Raw genomic sequence first — 8,731 nt, forward strand, 5'->3', positions numbered from 1 at the left:
CCCTGCACTTTGGGAGGCCGAGGTGGGTGGATCACGAGGCCAAGACCAGCCTGGCCAACATGGTGAAACCCTGTCTCTACTAAAAGTACAAAAAAATTAGCTGGATGTGGTGGCACCTATAGTCCCAGCTACTCGGGAGGCTGAGGCAGGAGAATCGCTTGAACCCAAGAGGCAGAGATTGCAGTGAGCCGAGATCGCACCATTGCACTCCAGCCTGGGCAACAGTGCGAGACTCCATCAAAAAACAAAAAGAAACAAAAAACAATGAATTCTGAACATCTCAGCAGCTACAGTCTCGGTGGTTCAGTGGGGTGGACCAGATTGCTGCTGCCAAGTCTTCACCCTCCCTGCACTAGATGCGTCATCATGGACCGTGAGGTCCCTCCTACTTCTTTGGAGAGCGCCAGCCCATCCCCACCATTGAGGTTGGGATTGCCTGTGTAACCTTCATGCATCTACAGCCTTCATTTTTGGCACTGAAGGCCAGAGGAGAGCTAGTGCAGTTCTGCTTCAGGGGTGGGTCAGCTGGGCTCAGTTCAGGTGTGTTCCATGCTGGTCAGCCTCACTGCCAGGGGGCCACCTGAGGCACACTGTCTCCTGACCGAACTCAGAGAGCAAGAGGAGTGAGGAGATGTGCTCGTGCCCTTACGTCAGCCTGTTCACATGCACAGCTGTCGGTGGACACAACCAAGGCACAGTCCAACGACCCTGACCCTAGTCCCAGGGACAGATGAGGACTTGGGGGCAGGAATTCAACCCTTCCCAAACCCTAGACCCTGTACAATGGAAGGGCAACTAAATACACAGGGAGACAGGCAGACTCACAAGTTATTAGAATAAAAGTCAGTGCACACCCCAGGCAACTGCAGGGGCCATGAATCCTGGAAAGACCCGTTTTTTATGGAGACAGCCACCAGCTTGCCGAAGCTGAGCTTCCTGTGGCCCTGATTCTGCATTACTGAACTACTCATAGAACCACTGTTTTGAGCCTCAAAGCTTCTGTCCTGGTCCCATTGCCTGACTTTATAACAACCCTGAAATACCCACCGGGCCTGGTGATCTTCTCCAAGATGTAGAGGTCCGTCTCAGGCACCGAGCTGGGCCAAGCCTGTGCCCAGCCCGCCTGTCGGACTTTGGAGTCCACAGTGTCAAAGTCCTCCTGCATTTGCACCCTGTGGCCTGATCCCTGACATCACCTCATCCCCAGACCACCCAACCCATGACTCCTGGACACAGAAAGAAATATCTTCTCTGTCAGAAACAGGCGCCAATACCCAAATGCAGCCAGAATCCACAGTCACACCAGAAAATGTTGCTTTGACGATTCTCCCCAGGAATTTTGACAATCAAGCATAGAAACCACCACAAAAGCAAATGCTGAGATTGAATTTTCTTTTCCTTTTCCTTTTCCTTTTCTTTTCTCACCAATGCATCCACTTGTTTGGACCAGCAGGTCCTAAGGATAGGCAGGAGATGAGTCACATCTGACTTCACAAAAGTGCTTTAGCCTTTCACAGTCTCCATTTAAAGCCAGCCAGGCCTTTTAGAATTGCCCATCTCCCAGGAACGTTTGTAACAGGCTAGGAAGGAAGTGTGTGCTCAGGTCGGCCGGCCCTGGCTCCCGGAGGCAGGCTCTCCCGTGCAGTTGCAGCTGCCAGCCCCAGGCTCAGGCTTCATAGTTTCTCATGCCTTCAACAAGTCCTCCCTGGAGGAGGGGCAGTGCGCAGAAGGCCGCACAAATGGCACATTCTCCTTCTAATGAGCACAGCGCACTAGCGTCTCTCGGAGGGGGCCCGGCTCTCCTCACGTTCCTCTGGGCCCAGGCTCCCTGCCAGCCTTTTCTCTTCCCCAGAGCATTCAATCGCTGTCAACAGAGCCAGACAAGAATAGAAACTGCTCAGAGACTCTCTTTTGTTTTGCTGGGACACTTCGCACATTCTCATGGATGCTTCAAAGGAAGGCAATTATCTGATCGTTCTTGGGAGCAATTAAAATGTGGAAGGATACATCCTGCTTTCACCCTTGGAGTCCGTCTTTCCACATCACATGGAAATGTGGAAGGATACATCCTGCTTTCACCCTCGGAGTCCGTCTTTCCACATCACATGGAAATGTGGAACGATACATCCTGCTTTCACCCTCGGAGTCCGTCTTTCCAAATCACATGGGCCATCCAATACAACATCAACAAACCCTACATAACCCTCCAAGGAACGAGGTGTGCCCAAGGCACAGAGGTTTGTATGGATGATGGGCTTCGCTGGAATTGCACCCCTCTAGAGGAGACTTTTTAAACATATTCCTAGTTGCAAGTCCAGGAGCAAGGGAAGTGAGACCCTCAGGGTTCTCTCAGAGCCAGGGATGGGGAGGCGAGCAGAGACCTGAAGCAGTGCTGGAAGATTCGCAGACCCTTGGAAGTACACGAAAGCTCGCTTTGAGCTGCTCCTTGATTCATGGGAGTCTCTCTAGTACAGATAACTCCCTTCCTAAAATGGGAAGTGGGCTGTCTGCACAGAGAGAAGCGCTAGTCCCAATACTGTACCTCTGTCCATCCCTCCAGAAAGCCCAAGGAAGGGGGCAGGTGATTCACCTGCAAGTGATCTTCGGCCTAAAGCAAAGAGATGGATGGTCAAAGCCCCTGCACAGTTGATCCTGCTGACCTCCATGCAACCACGTTACTTACCTCTCTGTAAAGGCGACACAGTACGCCTGTAAAGGAGCACGATCTGGCTGTTTGTTGTAGCAAGGGTTAAATGAGGTGGGACGTGCCACACGGGTGATATGCGCCCAGCTCACAGCAGGCACTTTCATCAGTGGTCACCAGCCGATGTGCTAGTGAACCTGAGGGTGGCCCTTACCAACGTGAAAGGCTGGGGTGTTTGTAATCATCACTCAGCCACAGCAGAAAGAAATCTAGGCTATTTGTTGAGACTCAGCATGTTTGTTCGGGGAAAAATAGAATCCATCCTCACGCACCTTTAAATCGTATCTCAACAGAGGGTTGAAGTGTTGGTTTGGGGTGTGAGAGTGATAGCTTTATTCATTCAGGAGTCTCTCAAAGAAGAGGATGGAGAGACAGACACCATTCCGTGAAATGATCACTTTTCCCAGGCAATCCCACCAAGGAAGGCCAAAGAACCTCCCCCGGAAGGTTCCCCTTTGGAGATGGAGATCACAGCCACCTGCCAATATAACCGTGATGGTTGTTTTTAGGTGGAATGTCCCACCGTTTCCTATACCTCACTGTCACCCTCATTACAGCATTAGGATGGAATTACCTTGCTCTCTTTTGAAACACTAGCTTATCCCTGGTGCCAGCGACAAATACGAGCAGCTTGTCTGAGGGAAAGGTCCCTAGTTAGGAGTTAAACTTCCCCCAGTCACAGAGCCCTTTGCTTAAACAATGAAAAATTTAGGTAAGGTCTGGATTCAACTGTTTCCCTCCCTTTGAAACGACTGGAAGTTTAGTCATAACAAATAAGAATGGCTCTGGTATCATGTAGTCACGACATAGCACTTTTATATATTTTTATCTTTCACTTTACATCTGACTACATGGACACGCTACCTTCAGTTCAACCCCGGGTTAAATCGAAACCTCTCGACCCTTCACTTAAAGACAAATGCAAGGCAGCTGCTGTGCTGGGGAACTGCGAATAGCAAACGGGGCCATTATTTGAAAGGTTTCACATTCTGATGAGCAGAAAGATTATTTTGGAAAATCTATAGCAGAGAGTAGTATAATTATAACTTAGACTTGCGTGGTGCTCAGTCCAAACTCATCTCCACACGGAACGTGCTTTTCTAACAATAGCATCCCTCCAAAAAAGGGCAGCCTACAAATGAACATGAGCGTAAGATACGTTTCCTGTCCAGCCAAAAATAAACCTGCAGACATTTGAAAGCAGCACAGGATCCTTTCTCACAGGGAAAACACACTCACCCATGTCGTCGGGCCAAGGCTTTGACATCTCAAAAATCATTATGGTGAAAAATAAATGCCACCTATACTATGAGCGACCGTTAGAAATCCTTGAGAAAAACGCCTTGAGTAGCGAACTCTAAACGTCCACTTGCTAAAAACGAAACCATTTCCCTTGGGCATTGTTAAAGGTCAGTTGTTTTCTCCAAAAACGATGTTGAAGTCCTAACCCCCAGGACCTCATAATGTCACCTCATTTGGAACTAAAGTCCTTGCGGGTGTGATTAATTAGAACGAGGTCGCATTGGAATGAGGGCCCCTCATCCAGCACAACTGTCGTCCTTACAAAGAGGGAGACGCCGCGTGAAGGCCGAGTCACACTAGAACCCCAGTGTGCAGTGAAGGCGGAGGTCGCAGCCAGGCATCTGCAAGCCTGCAGGAGGGTCCGCGGGCACCGTCTGCCCCACCGGAAACCAGGAAGAGTCAGGACAGCTTCTACCCGCGAGCCTCACAGAGAGCCTGGCCTTGACATCACCTTGATCATAGAAGTCCAGCCTCCAGGGCGATGAGACATGAATTTCTGCAGTTTTCAGCCAGGCGGTTCGTTTCAGCAGCCCTAGGAAGTGAACATGGGCACATACGCGAAACCAACACCACTGAGGATTTTGCTCTCTAGGCAGTAGATGTGAACCGGCCTTCTACATTTTTCTTTCTGGCTGCATGTTAGGCGCTCCCAGCTTAGGGGTGGGTGTGCAGGGAGTGAGGAGGGAGGCGCTTCTGCTTCTGTGGCTTCCCCAGGGTCTCTTCTCACCACATCTTCTGCCGCTCTGTGGATCCACTGCCCCAGGCGCAGCAGCCGGGCGTGGTGGAGTGTCCAGCACCGTGTCGCCACCAGCCTTCTGGGCATTCCAAGCTCCTGGTAGGATCGGGATGTGGTGTGGCTGACCCTAACTACCCAGGAGAGGGTGAGCGATCCTACAAAAGACCGAGACATCTTCTCTGCCTTCTCATTTCCATGTCCACAAAAAAATCAGCACAGTGGACACTAGAGCCGCCCTCCCTTCCTTCTCTTCCCCACCAACACACACTCTGGCAGTCCTGGCACCAGTGTGGGACCCACCCCGCACACACTGCATGCACCCCACCCCACCTCCAGGGAGAAGCACATCCGTGAGAGGAACGGCTCTGTCCTCAACTCAGTAGGAGCCAACACCCACCCCTCCCCTCTGTCGCTACTTCAAAAGGTTTTCTTCCTTTGCTTGTTTCTACTTACCATTAACGTTGTTCAGGCTGGATAAGCTCAAGGCATGTCCCTTAACATATTGGGTCTATTTTTACTCTGTCATTTTATAATTAAACCGGGTCTGACTGAAGTTACCTTTAGCCCATATCTGCCTAATCCTACCAAGTCCTAGCCATGAAACAGGGGATATGTGTATAGATGAAAACAGTGGGTTAAAAGGTTGTTTCCAGAAGTAGTAAGGCATCCACGCACACACACACACACACACACATACACACATAAACGCACACGCACACACATACACACACGCGCGCGCACACACATACACACATGCGCGCGCACACACACACATACACACGCGTGCGCACACACACACATACACACATAAACGCACACGCACACACACATACACACACGCGCGCGCGCACACACACACACACACGAATTCTCCCCACTGAAGATCTTTTGGAACCGTGGATAGAGGGAAGCACTGCGAGAACCGTGTGACAAAAAGACTCCAGTGGGAGATCTCCCTCCAATCCTAATGTGTTTCCCTACGGAGCGTCAGTGTGCACTCCCTGGCCTTCCTTCAGCACCTGTACAGGACTGGGGTCCCTGAGTATTCTGTGCACTCCTTAGTCTTGGTCTGTTACAATCACCCTCGTGTTGCTGGCTTCTGACTGTCTCTCAACTGTGCATGAGTCAGGATGCTGCAGTGAACGGCTGACATTAAGGACCTTAGGATGAAGGGACATTTTACCAGGATGGGGGCTGGGTTTAGGAACACCGGTGAAGTTTAGTCCACTAGCCCAGGGCTACCTCAGCAGGCCACCTCAGGGCTTCGGCAAGTGGGGAGGAGTCTCGCCCATGGCCCCAGAGGGCAGCCCCATAGTTTTTGTTTGTTTGTTTTCTTTTGAGACGGAGTATTGCTCTTGTCGCCCAGGCTGGAGTGCAATGGCATGATCTCAATTTGCTGCAACCTCTGCCTCCTGGGTTGAAGCAGTTCTCCTGCCTCAGCCTCCCAACTAGCTGGGATTAAAGGCATGCACCACCACGCCTGGCTAATTTTGTATTTTTAGTGGAGATGAGGGTTTCTCCATATTGGTCAGGCTGGTCTCGAACTCGCAACCTTGGGCTCCCAAAAGGTGATCTGCCCACCTTGGGCTCCCATAGTGCTGGAATTACAGGCCTGAGCCACCGCACCCGGCCGGAAGCCCCATAGTTTGGGAAGGTTTGGTGGTGACCAGAGCTGCACCTGCCAGCAGAAAAACCCAACAAACACCCGACGGAGCCCTAACAGGAGGAGCTGAGTCCTCCTCTTCCCGCTGTTGCCCCCCATCCAGCCTGTTAGCCAGACCCCACTGGACCCAGCCACAATGGTGTCTGCTTCTGTGGCACGGGCCACCTCTCAGGGCACACAGCGGGCAGAAAAGCTGGTGCTGGGCTGCAGAGGATGCCTTTCTAAAAGCTTCAGTTATCAGTGGATGGAGACAGCAGTTAAGCAAATCAACGCCTATCAGGGAATCCCAGTCAGCATTTTCCTTTTCCTTTTGGAACTGAGCTTCTCAGGAATAGTGTGCGGTTCCCCACGCTGAATCTTATTCAGTAAGCCACAGGACCCCAGGCAATCAGAGGAATGCCTCTTTTTAAAGGAAGACATCAAAAACGGCAGCTGTGAATGCATCTCCTGGCTCACGGGCAGGCACAGGAAAAACTAGGAGAGGGCAGGTGAAGGAGCCACCCCTCCAGGCCTCGCTGGCCAGAGCCACAGCAGAGAGCACTGAAGGCTGAGCCCCTGACAGAGGCAGGCTGTTAATTACACAGACAGGAGCAGAGAGGGGTGGGGCCTAGGGACCCCTCCCATCCCCACAGTCCTGCCAGTTGCTCAGTGCCATCATTTATCCGGGCCCACAGGCACTGCCGTCTTCATGGCTCCTCCTGGCCTCATTCACATCGCTGAGCTGACTCTCAAACACAGCTGTTCTCCTCGGCCCACTCAGTGGATTTCACCCTCTCATCTGTCAGTTTGATTTTCAAAAGCTTCTTCCTTTGTCCAGAGGAAAAAAGAAAATGAGTGTGTAGGCTCATCTCTAAGGAGAGTGGCAGAGATGTGACTTTCGAGTCCACCAGAGGCTGCGGGAACTGAGGCAGAAGCTCACCATCCCCCGTAGAGCTCAGCTGGACAGGACCCAGAGCTCAGCAAAGGCTCTTGGCTGGAGTCAGGACTCCTGGAGCCAGGGAGGCCAGGGCACAGGGGAACAGTGCCTGCCCCGGGTGGGGCTGCCTGTTTCTCACTGGTGAGAACAGCAGTGTTGGTTGCTAATGATGACACCTCACAACGCCCCCTTAGAAACCCTCGCATGTAACGGTTCCATATCATCCCTGCCCAGGAAGGAGAGAGCTACATTTAAAAGGAGAAGGCAGGGAGAGGGTGGAAGACCCTATGGGCACCGCTTCTTTTCTGTCTCATCCTGAAGCTCATATGCAGAATTGCTTTTTCGTTAAATACTGGGGTTGTAGGACACATGCCCTCACCTGTGATGGAAATTCTGGCAATGTCACATAGAGCTGGTCTCTTCCGCATGTGCTGTGATGAATGGAGTGCTGCTTTTCCAGCATTTCCCGAGCCCACTTCGTTTCTTCTTCCATGTAGTTTTGAGCAGCTCCAATAACCTGGTGGTAAAGGAGGGGGAGGCTGGAGAAAAACTGAGCCCAGAAAAAAATGTTAAATACTGGGGGAAAAAACTCTCGGGAATTAGAATTTCATTTGATGTCTAGAAAGTCAAGTAAGATGCCAATAATATTGTGAAAGGTTAGAATTATATGGTCCTATTTCTCTCTTAGGAACGTGTGATCAATCTTTAGCATGATGGTAAGGCAATTATAGCAGTTAAGAATATCATGTAGGGAGATTCTGGCAGATGACAAGAACAGTACCTCATTTCTGTGCCTATATTCGCATCCCTTTGCCATGTGTCCATGCCGCCCCTGTCCCCGCCTCAGGAGGTGGAGTTCAGGACACCGAGCCCTGGATCTGGGCTTGGCCATGGGCTCGCCTTTGGCCAGGGAAGCATCAGCCAGTGTGACATCAGCCGAGGCTAAGAAAGCGCATTTGCACGAGGCGTCTCTGCTGCTGCTCTTGGGAACTCTGTGACCGTGTGGCACCACAGGAACAGGGTGCCCTGCAGGGCGATGAGCAGCTCGTGCCTCCGGCCCCTCAGCCAGCGCCAGACATAAGTGAGGCAACTCACCATCCGCTGACTTGGGTGCTTGAATGAGCCAGCACCACGGAGCGCCATCCTGGGAGGCCCAGCTCAAATGACCTGCCCACATCCACACAACTGTCGGCTGGAGTCAGGACAGATAAAATGTCGGCAGATAAAACGGTTTGAGCCGTGTTTGGGTTGGTGAGTGTCACCTTGGTTGGTTCAGCCAAGGCTAACTGGCACACATATTCAGACATTGTTTCTCATGTGTGACGCGGCGATCGGGTCCCAAACAAACGTCAGTCGCTCAGAATAAAGTCAGGCAGGGAGCCCGAAGCCCCAGGAGCAGAACTCGGCTCC

At 51.7% G+C, this 8,731-nt stretch overlaps 1 long non-coding RNA gene across 1 annotated transcript; it reads right to left on the minus strand.

The window, feature by feature from the left end:
• Positions 1–1,377: 1,377 nt before the first annotated feature.
• On the minus strand, positions 1,378–8,515 carry LOC128930444 (uncharacterized). Its single transcript, XR_008478486.2, has 3 exons — positions 8,103–8,515; positions 7,701–7,838; positions 1,378–7,212 (listed from the first exon to the last, which is right to left on the minus strand). It is a non-coding gene; the product is annotated as an uncharacterized LOC128930444 (long non-coding RNA).
• Between the last annotated feature and the right edge of the window lie 216 nt (positions 8,516–8,731).

The sequence above is a fragment of the Callithrix jacchus genome, chromosome 1 (genome assembly GCF_049354715.1).
Source record: "Callithrix jacchus isolate 240 chromosome 1, calJac240_pri, whole genome shotgun sequence".
Classification (NCBI taxonomy): Eukaryota; Metazoa; Chordata; class Mammalia; order Primates; family Cebidae; genus Callithrix; species Callithrix jacchus.